Source organism: Sciurus vulgaris (assembly GCF_902686455.1).
Source record: "Sciurus vulgaris genome assembly, chromosome: 11".
Lineage (NCBI taxonomy): Eukaryota > Metazoa > Chordata > Mammalia > Rodentia > Sciuridae > Sciurus > Sciurus vulgaris.
In genome coordinates this window covers 59,550,304-59,565,231 of record NC_136472.1, presented here as the reverse complement: position 1 = coordinate 59,565,231, position 14,928 = coordinate 59,550,304, and the positions used below count along the sequence as shown (strand labels likewise).

At 42.1% G+C, this 14,928-nt stretch overlaps 1 protein-coding gene across 7 annotated transcripts in view; it reads left to right on the top strand.

The window, feature by feature from the left end:
• The window catches only part of TEAD1 (TEA domain transcription factor 1), a 252,506-nt gene that overhangs the window by 93,828 nt on the left and 143,750 nt on the right, over nucleotides 1-14,928 (top strand). The gene's annotated exons all lie outside the window — the stretch shown is intronic.

Here is a 14,928-nt window from a genome sequence, read left to right as displayed (position 1 = left end):
AGGAGTTTCTTTAGGAAGAACATGACCCTGTGGATATAATGGAAAGAGGTTGATAGAAATGCATAGACTGGATCTAGTAAAAAGCAGGTGGCCAAACGGTGGGATCAAAGGAACTTTGGGTCAGAAGGAAATGTTCATCTTCTTTACCCTCCTTTCCCAAACTCCTTGACTGGTCCCAGACTGTACTTATTTGTGATTTATCGCTGGGCCGGTTGTAGAAGCTCTGTGTTTTGTTGCCATCATCAGTGGAATGGGGTAAGTCAGTGTGTCTCTTCCTACCTCTCAGCACTGTTGAGAGAAAATGCAATTATATATGAGAAAAATGCTTTGAGCTGAATTCTAAAAATAATACTGCAGGGTGGCTAGCCCGAGTGCTCACAGGCCTGCTGGACAGGTAGGAAGAACACGCTGGAGCCACCTAGCAGGATTAACTTCCTGACTTAGAGGGTGTTTAGTTAAGGCAGGAATTGAACTGTACCCTCTTCTCAGGGTTGCTGCCAAAGAAGCGGGTAGCTCAGAGGTTACAGAGCTCACAGATCAGAGTCACAAATGATGGAAGGGCCCCAGGGGAGCCTCTTGCCAGGCAGGGGCATGTCCAGACCTCTAACAGCCGCTCTCTGAAGCCCTGAACACTTCTGTGTTCTCAGCAGCATAACCCTGAATTCTGCCAGTGTCTGTTCTTCCTTCTCTAGCCCCTTAAACCCCACTTGTAGACCCTTGTTTCTTTGCTCCATTTCACGAGAGGGTATCTTTTTTTTTTTGTTGAGAGTTGTTTATTAATACCTTATGTAGTGACATAAATTGAAATTAATGACATCTGGCAAACGTGAATACAGTTTTTTATATATTTCATTATATTTAAGTGAAGACAAGAGGGGTGAAAGAAAAAGCACTGAATTTTGTATTCAGGCTGCCCAGATTTTGTTTTAGATTCTGCAGTGAATTTATTTAATTTTTTTTTTCCCCCTCCCTAACCCTAACTCTAACCCTAACACTAACCCTTCCCTCCCCCCCATTATGTGTCATCCTCCACTTATTAGCGATATCATTCGTCCTTTGGATTTTTGAGATTGGCTTATCTCACTTAGCATGATATTCTCCAATTTCATCCATTTGCCTGCAAATGCCATAATTTTATCATTCTTTATGGCTGAGTAATATTCCATTGTATATATATATACCACAGTTTCTTTATCCACTCATCAATTGAAGGGCATCTAGGTTGGTTCCACAGTCTGGCTATTGTGAATTGAGCAGCTATGAACATTGATGTGGCTGTGTCTCTGTAGTATGCTGATTTTAAGTCCTTTGGGTATAGGTCAAGGAGTGGGATAGCTGGGTCAAATGGCGGATCCATTCCAAGTTTTCTAAGGAATCTCCACACTGCTTTCCAGAGTGGCTGCACTAATTTGCAGCCCCACCAGCAATGTATGAGTGTACCTTTCTCCCCACATCCTCGCCAACACCTGTTGTTGCTCGTATTCTTGATAATCGCCATTCTAATTGGGGTGAGATGGAATCTTAGGGTGGTTTTGATTTGCATTTCTCTTATTACTAGAGATGTTGAACATTTTTCCATATGTTTGTTTGCTTGTAGATCTTCTTCTGTGAAGTGTCTATTCATTTCCTTAGCCCATTTGTCGACTGGATTATTTGAATTCTTGGAGTAAAGTTTTTTGAGTTCTTTATAGATTCTGGAGATTAGTGCTCTATCTGAAGTATGATTGGCAAAGATATTCTCCCATTCTGTAGACTCTTTCTTCGCATTGCTGATAGTTTCCTTTGCTGAGAGAAAGCTTTTTAGTTTGAATCTATCCCAGTGGTTGATTCTAGCTTTTATTTCTTGTGCTATGGGAGTCCTGTTAAGGAAGTCTGATCCTAGACCAACAAGGTGAAGATTTGGACCTACTTTTTCTTCTATAATCTGCAGGGTCTCTGGTCTGATTCCAAGGTCCTTAATCCATTTTGAGTTTAGTTTCGTGCATGGTGAGAGATATGGGTTTAGTTTCATTCTGTTGCATATGGATTTCCAATTCTCCCAGCACCATTTGTTGAAGAGGCTATCTTTTCTCCATTGCATATTTTTGGCCCCTTTGTCTAGTATGAGAAAATTGTATTTATTTGGGTTTGTGTCCGTGTCCTCTATTCTATACCATTGGATCTACCTTTCTATTTTGGTACCAATACCATGCCGTTTTTGTTACTATTGCTTTGTAGTAGAGTTGAAGATCTGGTATTGCAATACCCCCTGTTTCACTCTTCCTGCTAAGTATTGCTTTAGCTATTCTGGGTTTCTTATTCTTCCAGATGAATTTCATAATTGCTTGCTCTATTTCTGTAAGGTACATCATTGGGATTTTAATTGGAATTGCATTGAATTTGTATAGCACTTTAGGTAGTATGGCCATTTTGACAATATTAATTCTTCCTATCCAAGAACATGGAAGATCTTTCCATCTTCTAAGGTGTTCTTTAATTTCTTTCTTTAGTGTTGTATAGTTTTCATTGTAGAGGTCTTTCAAAAGCCTACCAACAAAGAAAAGTCCGGGACCAGATGGGTTCTCAGCCGAGTTCTACAAAACCTTTAAAGAAGAGCTCATTCCAATACTTCTCAAAGTATTCCATAAAATAGAAGAGGAGGGAACCCTCCCAAACTCATTCTATGAAGCCAATATCACACTGATACCTAAACCAGACAGAGACTCATCAAGGAAAGAAAATTTCAGACCAATATCCTTAATGAACATCGATGCAAAAATTCTCAACAAAATTTTAGCAAATTGCATACAAAAACATATTAAAAAGATAGTGCACCATGATCAAGTTGGTTTCATCCCAGGGATGCAAGGTTGGTTCAACATCAGGAAATCAATAAACGTAATTCACCACATTAATAGACTTAAAGTCAAGAATCACATGATTATTTCAATAGATGCAGAAAAAGCATTTGATAAAATACAGCACCCCTTCATGCTCAAAACACTAGAAAAAACAGGGATAGTGGGAACATTCCTTAACATTGTAAAGGCCATTTATGCTAAGCCCATGGCTAATATCATTCTAAATGGTGAAAAACTGAAAGCATTCCCCCTAAAAACTGGAACAAGGCAGGGATGCCCTCTTTCACCACTTCTATTCAACATCGTTCTTGAGACTCTGGCCAGAGCAATTAGACAAACCAAGGAAATTAAAGGGATACGAATTGGGAAAGAAGAACTCAAACTATCCCTGTTCGCTGATGACATGATTATATATTTAGAGGAAGCTGGAAATTCCACCAGAAAACTCTTAGAACTCATAAGTGAATTCAGTAAAGTAGCAGGTAACAAGATCAATGCCCATAAATCCAACACATTTTTATACATAAGTGATGAATCTTCAGAAAGAGAAATTAGGAAAACTACCCCATTCAAAATAGCCTCGAAAAAAATAAAATACTTGGGAATCAATCTCACGAGAGGGTATCTTTAGTTTATTATTGTTGTTATTTATTTGTACCCCATTCCATTGATGATAAGGGGTTTACAGTGACTTTTTTTTTTTTTTTTTTTTTGGGAGGTGCTGGGGACTGAACCCAGAACTTCACACATGCTAGGCAAGCACTGTACCTCTGAGCTGCACAACCCGCCCCCCACCGTGAAGTGGCTACTGCTGTCATTATTCTCCTACTGATAGTACTGTTCCATTGGTCTTTTTAAGTAAAGGTGCCCTCTTAGAGAAAACTTAACTCTGTAAATTGAAATATATAAATGGGGGTGTGGGTAGCATGATAAAAAAATCCTAGAGACATTTACAACTCACTAAGTGGCTGTTGCGGGAGAAAGGATTATGGGAGGCTCACTTCTTTTCTATTATAGGTTTCTGTACTAATGAGTTTTTTTTTTTTTTTATGGTGAACATAGGTTACTTTTGGAATCAGGAAAAGAGATGATTATATCAGGTTTATTTATTTTTTTCCTTTGAGTAAGGAATACTCATTAAAGGAAAAGGTGGAAAACGGCAAGAAGGAGAAAGGAGCCGTGTCGCCTGGCTCACTGTGGCACACGTCCTGGGGCTGAGTCGGGCAGTGGGGGTTTCAGAGTAGCTCCCCCTTCCCTGTGGGGGTGCTGAGCTTGGGGACAGGTGGTCTGAGTGACTGTGCTGGGGTGGAGAAGCAAAACAGGGAGTTCTTATTATAGGTTTTAGGACATGGGTCTGGGAGTTCGACAGGTGCTGTGGCCACTTGGGTCTGTCAGTCAGCTGTCCAGACTCACATTGTTCTAACCTCTTGCCTTATGGTGAAATGATGACAGAGAGAGGGGAAAATATTGCATACACTCTTAAATGTCCATCAGCTTTTGGTGCAAGGTTGAGCAGAAGCCCTGCCAGTACTTGTTGTTCAGTGGACATGGTTTATTCCTGAGGATCTGGGGGGATTCTTTTAAAAATGCCAGTTTTTCTGAAGTCCGTGTTATTCTTTGTAATAGATGCCTGACAAGCAGTCTTCTGTTTGTAGGGCCTTTGGGCAGATATTGTTGAATTTGGAGTAGGAAAACGCTCTGGGAACTTTACAGTGTGCTACAAATTCTCATTTGACTGTAATCATCAATTGTTTTTCATCACTCACGTGTTACATTTACTTGACATTTCTGTTATCCGTGCCCTGTAGATTATTTCACCTGCACACCTTCCTGTTCTTCAAATGCTTTAATTCCAGCAAATAATAAAAGTCATATTTGTTCTAAAGTCCATATGGATGTTATTTCTTTCAAACTTCTTCCCGTATCCTCTCCCTTCTGGCTTTCAGGACACAGTCTGCGACAGTGAGACCTGCTGCCCAGGACATTCATTTATTTAAAAAATTTCTTTATAGCTCTGCAGCCTGTTTTCACAGACTGTGAAATTGATCATTAGCTGAAAATTTTCTGTAGAACACTGTTCTTTTTGTATAAGTCAGAGGAACTTTTAGGTTACCAGCAAAGACAGTATGTTGGAGGAAATTGAACTGATCACCCACAAGTTTTGCAGCTTCTGGGATAATATTTAACATAGGTGAATAAACAGAGCTTCACAGAGGTCCCAGTCACGTACTCTTGCCTGCCCTCTTCCTGTGCCTGCCTCCGCGCTGTGACTCGCTTGCTATTGTGTCAAGATGGGCTTTGGCAACTGTGTCCTAGACGAATGTTTCTATTACAATCACATTCGCTTCTTGACAGCTTAGAAGAGATTGTTGTTTATGGCTGCTTTTATTGAGAGAGATTTGGTGCACGTTTATGTCCTGATAAAGACATTTGTACCTATAAAGCAGCCACGGCCTTTAAGCATATTTGATTGTGAAAAAGGTATGGGGGAGGGTGATGTGCCAGATGTGAGGTATCGGATTGCGTGTTTATTCCCTGTTATCGCAGTCTCTGTACTAAGATGTGCCCTTGTATTTTCTGTCTCACAGCAACACACAAAATGCAGTGGTGATACGATCCTGATTGTGAAAGATGCTATTTAGGTTACTTGGATTGTAAACCATGTGTATTAGGAGGCATTCTGTCAGTCCCCGTACGTCCTTAGACAGCAACCATGAGCATGGGTTAGGTGAAGGGAATTGTCAGGGGGCGGAACACATGTCTTATCATACGGGCCTTTGGAAACGAATGACCTCAGTGAGGCCTGGACTGACCAGGGCAGGTGTTGTGACAGAACAATAATCAGTATTTATCCAGTGCTTGTAATGTGCCAGCTACTATTCTGGACACTCAATTAAGTCTTGTAGCATCTTATGAATGACTACTATAATTATTTCCATATTCCAGCTGAAGAAACCATGACCCAGGAAAGTTGAGTGGGTTGCCCTGGGTCACATAGCTAGTGACTGCCTGAGCCACACTATGAAGTGTAGTCAGTTTGGGTCCAGACCCTGAACTCTTCCCATACTCTGCTGCCTCAGAGTTTTGTTTCAAGTAGTCAGTGTAAAAGGGAGAAGGGGTCTTCCTGGTGTTTCAAGCCCCCTTCATCCTGCTTTCTGCCTGGTAAACTCCTACTGACCCTTCAAAAGCTTGGAAAAAAAAAAGCTCCATCTTCTTGGAAACCTTCCTTAATCTCCTTAGGCACAGCTGCTGACTCCCTCTCTGTGTTTTCATGGCACCTTTTTTAATCAACTGTTGAAGGGCTTGTCAGACAAAGCTTTTTCAAATTGTGGTAAGAAATGTCGCGGGCAGTTGTAATGTCTCTGTCAGTCTCTCCATCTCTCCTGAGAACTTTCAAGAGCAGGTGCTGTGACCTTGGCATCTCTGTATCTTCACTCTAGCAGGAGGACCTGGCACATGTCAGGCCTTCAAAAATGTTTAAATTGGTAGAAATCATTGGTGGTATAAGTCCTTTTTTTTTTATTTTAAATCTCTCGAAGGGTTTCTTTACACTCTTATCACATACATAATGTTCTAGTGAACAAATAAGGGAGACTCTTAATTTCATACGTAAAAAACAGACTCAGAGCTCAGGATGTTTTTCTTTGGGTCATCTTATCTTGAGGGAGCCTTATGGTGAAACAAAACTTAGGGCAGAACCAACAGCATCCAGCTTCTGTGTTTACTTTTCTTCTGTTAGAACCATGGTGACCCTATGTCTGTGGTGTTATAAATGAGAGCCGTTTATTAGCAGCAGTAAAACATCCCTGGAAAGCAAGTCTTTGGCAATTTTTTTTTCCTAGTATGTACTTGACATAGTATATTTATAAACTTAAGATGTTTTTAAAAGGTATGTTTGTGTTCATGTGCATACGCACATGTTTGCATGTATGCACATTACTTTTTTTAAGATCAACTCTGAATTTAGTTTTAGATGTCTGAAAAATGACTTTCTACCATTGGTTCTTCTAAGATGATATCATTGATCCTGAATGAGTCACCTAAGTGGAGCAGTGAGCTCTCAAGGCTGACAAGCCATAATCCAGCAACATGTAAAAAGGATTACATACCATGACCAAGTGGGATTTGTGTCAGGAGTGCAAGGTTGGTTTAACATCTGAAAATCAATTAATGTAATAGACTATGTCCATGGAATAAAGAACAGAAACCACATTATCATCTGAATAGATGAAGAAGCAGCTGAGAAATCTAGCAAACTTCCATGATATTAACAGACAGCAAACCAGAAATAGAAGGGGACTTCTCACATGATAAAGACCATCTATGAGAAAACCCACAGCTAACACCACACTTGATGATAAAAGACTGAACATTTTCCTCCTAAGATCAGAACTAAGGCAAAGGTGTCTGCTTTCTTTCCTACTCTAGCTGGAGTAGTTGATCAAGAAAATGAAATGAAAGTCCACCCATATCAGAAAGAAAGAAATAAGACTGTTTCTGTTTGATCTCATATGTAGCCAAAACAAAGGGCAAAACTATTAGAATTCATAGTTTCATCAAGGTTTCAGGATACAAAATCAGTTATGTAAAAATCAAATTCTATTCTTACTAGTGAGCAATTTAGAAACATAATTAAGAAAGCAGTTCCATTATAAGACATGAAAGAGAACAATATATGCAGAAATGTATGTAACAAAAGGGCAAAACTTTTACCTCTAAAACTATAAAATATTGTTGAAAGAAATTTACAAACACCTAAATTAATTTGAAGACAGTCTTTGTTCACGAATTAGAAGACTTAACATTGTAAAGACATCAGGAACCCCAATTTGATTTACACATTCACTGTAATCCCTGTCAAAATCCCAGGTGACTTCTATGACAAACCAGTCCTAAACTACATATGGAAATTCAGTGAATCCATAATAGCCAAACTAATTTTGACAAAGAACAAAGTTTAAGGACTCACACTTCCTAATTTCAAAACTTACCACAAAATTAGTCTGAATGTGAACAGTGTGGTGCTGGAGTCAATTACTTACACACACACACACACACACACACACACACACACACACACACAATCATTGGAAAAGAGTTCAGAGTCCAGAAATAAATCCTCACACTTATGGTCAGTTGATTTGCAACAAATATACCAAAGCAAGTCAGTGGGGAAACACTAGTCTATTCAACAAACGGTTCTGAGATTACTGGACATCCACATGCAAAGAATGAATTAGACCCCATCTTCACATCATATTACCATAGTTAACCAAACAGTGAACCATAGCCATCTAAGAGTATTATACAACTCTGAATGAAAATATAGAACTTTATCTTTCTGACCTTGGATTAGGCAATGCTTTCTTAGATATGACATTAAAAGTGTAAGTAAAAATAGGTAAAATGGTACTTCATCAACATGAAAAAAATTTGTGCTTCAAGTGATACAATCAAGAAAATGAAAAGGGAACCTGGAGAATGAGAGAAAAAAATTTTCAGATCAGAAATCTAATAAGCAATGTGTTAACTTTCCGTCACTGTGACTAAATACCTGAGAGAATCAACTTAAAAAGAAGAAAGGTTTATTTTGATTCACGGTTTCAGAGGTTCAGTCCAGGGTTGTTTGACCCTGTTGCTTTGGACCTGGGGTAGCATATTACATCACAGCAGGAGTGTGGCAGAGGAGACCATTTACTTCATGGCAACTGGGAAATAAAGACAAAGAAAGGGAGGACTGGGACTTCAAATCCTTTCAAGGGCACACCTTAATCAGCTAACTTGCCCCAACCTCTTAATGGTTCCACCCCTTTCCAATAGCACCACTGGAGGAACTAAGCCTTCACACATGGTCCTCTGAGGGACATTTCACATCCAAACTATAGCAAGCAACTTGTATTGAAAATATGTAAAAAGCTTCAATCACTCTAATCAAAAGGAAAGTAATCTAATTAAAATGGCAAAAGATCTGATTAGACAATGCTTCAAAGAAGATATATGGATGGACAAAAGAACATGCAAAGATGATCAACATCATTAGCCACCAGGGACATATAAATTAAAGCCATAGTGAGATGCCACTTCATATCCGCTAGCACGGTTATAATAAGAAAGGCAGACAGCAGTGGTGTGGGACTGTGAAGAAATTGCCATCTTCATACATTGCTGGTGGGAATATAAACTGGTACAGCCCCTCTGGAAAACAGTCTGGCAATTTTTCAAAAAGTTCAACACAGTTATTGTAAGATCCGGCAGTTCTGTTCTGAGAAACATAGCAAGAGAAATGAAAAAGATCTGTTTAAAAACTTTTACATGTATATTCATAGCAGCGTTATTAATGCCCCCAAAGTAGAAGCAACCCAAATTTCTAACCACTGATGAATGGATAAAAAAATAGGTGTGGTCCATACAATGGAATATTATTTGGCAACAAAAAGGAATGAAGTACTAATACACGCCACAATATGAGTGTCTTGAAAACAGTTTGCTAAGTGAAAGAAGACAGTCACAAAAGATAACATACTGTGTGACTTCATTCAGATGAAATGCCCAGAACAGGCTGGTCTGCTGTGACAGGGTCTATGTTAGTGGTTGCCTAAGACTGGAGGATTGAGAAAAAACAGCAAGTGAATGTTAATGGCTATGGTGTTTCTTTCTGGGCTGATTAATATGTTCTAAAATTGGTTGTGTGCCTGCACAGCTCTGTGAATATACTAAAAATGTCATTGAATTATTCACTTTAAATTAATGAGATTTTGGGGTATTTTAATTTTTATTTTATTTTTTTAATTTGGTGGTCCTGGTGATTGAACTCAGGGCCTCATGCATGCTAGGCAAACACTCTGCCACTGAGCTATACCCTCAGCCCTTAATGAGTGAATTGTATAATATATGAAGTATACCTCAGTAAGCTGGCAGATAGCAAGTGTGTGCGTGTGTGCATGCGCGCGCGCACACACACACACGGAGAGAGGAAGGTATAGGTATACATGCCTGGCCCATTGCAAGTGGCCAATAAATGTTAGCTACCATTGTAATGCTTTGGATGTAGAGCACAATACAGGTAGTGAAGCTGGTTTGATAGGAGAAAGCTGAGACAGTATTGATTTAGGTACCAGGTGAGGAGCTGGATGCTGATTTGGGAGCCCTGAGGTGGAGGTTCAGGACGGTGTAGGGTGTGGGTGCTTGGCATGTAGTAGGCATCTCAAAACTGCTCAGGAAATCTGAGTCTGGTTACCTTTAGAATATGCTGGAACTTGGGTCTCAGGATTGACATGTCACTGAACTAGATGCTCTTCACAAGAGAATAACTGACACCAAGTGTGATAAAGGCCAGGACTTTATTGTCCAGGCGACATGAAGCCAGAAGTATATGTGTGTTTTCTTTTAAAATTCCAGAAGTATGGCAAAGGCCAGTGTTAGTTCTGGTACTAAATTCCTTTTCTAGGCAGTGTCTTGGGAAACTTGGTTGCCAGTCCAAAGTGGAACAGTTTTGCAGAATATCTGGACCTGAGTGTTTGAACCTTTCAAAAAAGAGCCGGAGCCCAGCCCTCTTACTCTGGAAAGTAGAGTCCGTAGTGGCTTTGTGTGGACACCATGCCTGCCCCACACTAGTTACCAGTACCTCCTCCATTAGTACTTGACTAGGCAGGTGCTTCCACCAGCATACCAGCAGAGAACGGGCTTAAAGCATCATTTTCAGGAGGTGTAAGTGCCTTGGTGTGTTCCACTCTGGCTTTCTAAGGTATCTTCAGGGCTCAGACCCCAGGATCCTAGTTTGGCCCCTTCCTTTTTATTAAGCCAAAGCTGGTTGGTCTGGGCCCCATGTGAGAGTCCTTTCCTCCCAGGCTCCCTGGGAGTTTTGCTGAGCTCTCCTTGGTCATCTGTGTTGCATGGTGTCAGCTACCTACTCACTGCAGCTGAGCAGGGCCACATTGCTGTGTGCAGACAACAGCTCCGTGGCCTTGTCAGTGTGTGGGGAGCCTGTAGGACCAACCCTCCTTTCAAAGTTGGCTTCACCTTGCTCTCTTTGGGCCTGCCCAAGGGATGAGAAGACCATGGAGAAAACCCAGAGATGGTAGGCATGACCTGTCAGAGAGCAAGGTCTGCCCTCTCTCTGTGTCAGATCAAAGACTGACTTCTCAGTCATTTGACACCCTAATGCGAGGATGTGTCTGAGCCAGGGCTGGGGCTCCTGGTGGCCTGTGCCTGGGAACTCTGGGGACGTGTAGGCCTGCATGTGCTCTGTGGGCTGGGGTGGGAGCGTAGACAAGTACTCTGGCAGCTGCTCTGAGAATTCAGAGCTGGGGATCTGGAGAGAGCAGCATGGCTGCCTCAGCTTTCAGATTAGAAGCTACTGCCCAGAGATGCCCTTTTCCTAGTTCCAGCTCTAGGGGTGAGCTGGCCTGGGTTGGTCACAGCTGCTCCTACATGACTGTTCCCTCATGTTGCACAGATCCTGGGTTCCAGGGTACAGAGGTCATTCCCAGTTTGGCCTCTGCGTAGGATGAGCATGTCATTTAATATCCACACTAGGGCACTTTGGAGAATAAATGGGGTAGGGCTATTAATGAGTCCAGGAGAAGAGAAATAAACTGAGGCCATCCCAGGTAAACCAGAACATGTGACCTTTCTACCTGTGCCTTCCTTTTTGGCTCAGCGCTTATCTCCCGGGGCCCCATGACCCACGTGATCCTTAGGTACCAGGGACTTACAGATCTTGGTCCTTTGAGGTTTGATATGTGGAACAGAAGCCTCAGGGCTCTTCCACGGTGGAGGACCCGGGAAAGCCATGGGAGCCCAAGTCTGACAACCCTCGACCCTGCAGAATCTCGACCCAGGATCTTTGATTTTCAACAGGTAGTGCAGGTGTGTCCTAATTAGCTAATATTTTTTATTCTAAGCACATGCTCAGTCTTTTCTTGTGTGCAACCTCAGGGGCCTGCTGGTAACAAACAGATCATGAGACACACAGCTCTAGGAGCCTGTGGCCCTAGAGAGAACCCGGAAATTCCACCACACACAGGTGGGATAGAGGGCTCAAGGTTGCAGGCTCCTGGCGGGAGCGTGAGGAGAGCAGGGGGTGGTCACTTGTTTCTCCTGTGTTTGTGGTTTCCTTGGTCACAGAGGAGGCTGTGAGGGACATGAGCAGCTGGGCCTTATTGAAACAAGCCAAATGGGCATTTGGGCAGAGAGGGTATCTCTTTGAGCAGAGAGGAGGTGGAGAACGTGCTCTGCCCAGCAGTCATCTTAGTCTGTACTGGTCTTTTTTTATCCAGATGTGGCAGAACTCAGATCACGGTGGCTCCTCAGTGACAAAGATCTGATAAAGTCGCTGGGTCTTCAGGCTGTATCCTCAGACCTCTGCCTCCTGCCCCACTCCAGGGGGACCCTGTTACCTGGGATTTGATCATTCTCTCCCTAGAGTTAGGAGTAGGGCTGCCAGGCTTAGCAAATAAAAATACAGGTTGTCCTGTTAAATTTAAAGATTTAACAGGACATATGAAGATTTATATTTTAAAATCTGTCACCTGCAATAGTCATATTTCACGTGGCAGTGCCAGTTAGTAGGGACCGGCCAGGTTTTGCTTCCCTCTGGAGCATGGTGTGACCATTCACAGTGCTCCTTTCATTCAAGTGAGTTGGTATTTATTGAGTGCCAAGGACACGGCAGATGCTGTTCCAGGCACTGAGGGTATTGCTGGGAGCAAAACCAGATGGGAGTTCCTGAACTCAGGTGCTTATGTTCTATTGTGGGGGACAGAGAGGAGCAAGGTAGGTAAAGTGAGGTAGGCGTCATGGTGGAAAAGGGGAGGATGAGCAGGGAAAGGGGAAAGGAGGTAGAATCGGAAGGAGGTCAGGGACTGAGCACCTGCTCACCCTGGGGAATAAAGGTCATTGCCACCTGGACAGCAGTGCCTGGCAGGATCTTTGGCTTCTTTTCTCCTGAGTCTCTCTCTGCTCCATTGAAGTGAAATTTTCCTGCTCAGGGAGGGGAGGGATTTATAGATGCTATCCAGCCATTTTTGCCAACCTCTGTGTGATGTCCCTGGTTCCAAGAACAGTGCCTTCATGTTTCCTGTTCAGCATTAGAGAGAGTGATGCCTGGGTAGAACATGGAAACTAAGGGTTCTAGGCATTTAAAAGTGGCAGATATTTTAAAATATTGTTGGCAAGCCTGTTGATTTAGGTGGTGTATGGTGAATGGGCTTTGCTAAGTACTGATAACATGTCACACTTTGAAAATATCCACAAAATTTATTTGAGAAGTTTTAGAAATGAAAAAGAATAGTGAACAAACCCAAATATGGAAATGGCACTCCTGTTTCATAAAAGTTTTGAAGAAGATCTAAAGCCTTAGTATTTCAAGTGCATACTAGCAGATTTTCCTAAGGGACCATTTTGTGCTGCCTCAGGTCCTGGACACTGGGAATATAGAACTGCAGGGTGACCACTGTGAAGCACATCGATTAAAGGGCAGTTTGTGATAAAATCCAGATATGTGTATTGTATAATTTAAAGGAGAGGGCAGTAGATTTGCATAGCTGAGACTATTGCAGGCCAGTGATTTTACCTTTTAAGTTTAGGGATTAAAATTCAATTTAAAGTGCTTCAGCATAACACCTCACCATGAGTTCTGCTCACTTTAGAGTCAGAGAAATTCAGCATTGCCACCTCTGGTTTATGACCTTGATTTCTGTAAGGCTTAGTCCTCTTCTCTGTAAAGTGGGAACAATAAAACCTACCTGGGAGATGGGTTGTGCTACTTCAGAGATCTCACATTTATCCTTAGACAATAGTTGGCCTACAGTACGCCTTCAGTATGTGGTGGCCATTAGCATTTTTATTGGCACTACCTTTACCGTTTCCTGACTGAGATCATACCATTTATGTTAGCTTATACTATCAAAGGGCACCTAAATTCAAGGTTCAAGTGTGCCACAAACAGCTTCTTTTTGAATGCCCTGAGAGAAAGAGGCAGAAGACAGGACAGAGTTGAACTCAGAATAAGTAGGAGGTGGGAGCCCAGAGCCCTGGTGGATGTGCCTCTCCACCTGACATCTCCCTCCAGATGGCCATTCAGCCAGGTTGATAATTAGCATCAACAGATTCAAGCTGAGTGTCTCCGGGATGGCTCTTTACTGATGCGGATATGTGTCCAGAGGAGCACGTTGCATGTGGAGGCCCGAGCCTGGCTGGGTTGTGCATCTGGGCTCAGCTGGACTGTTGGAGGCATCGCCTCAAGATGGGCCTGCCCAGGTCTCAGCTGGTGCACAGACATTGCCTTGCTGCCTGTGGGCCCTGCCCAGGGGGCTCAGCAGAGCAGACGTGCCTCAGTGAGGGGCTGTAACCTCCAGCTGTTTTGTGGTTTCTGTCAGGCCAGAGCTGCTCGAGAGCTTGCTCTGCTATTTAGATCTGTCACTGGCTGGTGACGGTTTCTCGCCTAAGCAGAGACCATATGTGTGCTACAGGTTTCAGCTCATTACCTCTGCAGGCCCTTTGGTAGGAAAGGCCAGCAGTGCAGCCTGAGGTGACAGCCTCTGACTTCCATGAGCAGTTGCTCAACTGGGGCACAGTGTGGGTCCTACTGTCCCTACAGGGCCAGAACTTGGGGTTTTGTCTTCTCTCAGCCTGAGGAACTATGATACTTAGTTTAGATCTCAAGATCTGTCCTCTGCCACCCAGCTTAAATGACTGTCAGTTTACCTGTTGGGATTTATTTTCTCTTATTAGACAGTGGACTTTTAAAGGGCTGTTAACATGTTTTTTTCATATCTACATCCGTTGGACATAGTTGGTGTTCAGTGAATGAAAGCTTAAAGCCATTTTATCCCATTGTCCTAGATATGGAACACATAGAAACTTTAAAAATATATAGTTATTCAATAAAAATGAAATTGTAGTATAACAATATTAATATTAATTGATATAATAATACATTTAAGTTCTGACCTCCAACCTATTATCACACCTATGTCAATTTCATTAAAATATTAGCAGAACTTAGGATTTAATAGGATAAATTTGTAAAATGCAAACAATGGAGCTCCCATCCCTGTGATTTGCTGAAGAGAGACAATTTACTTAA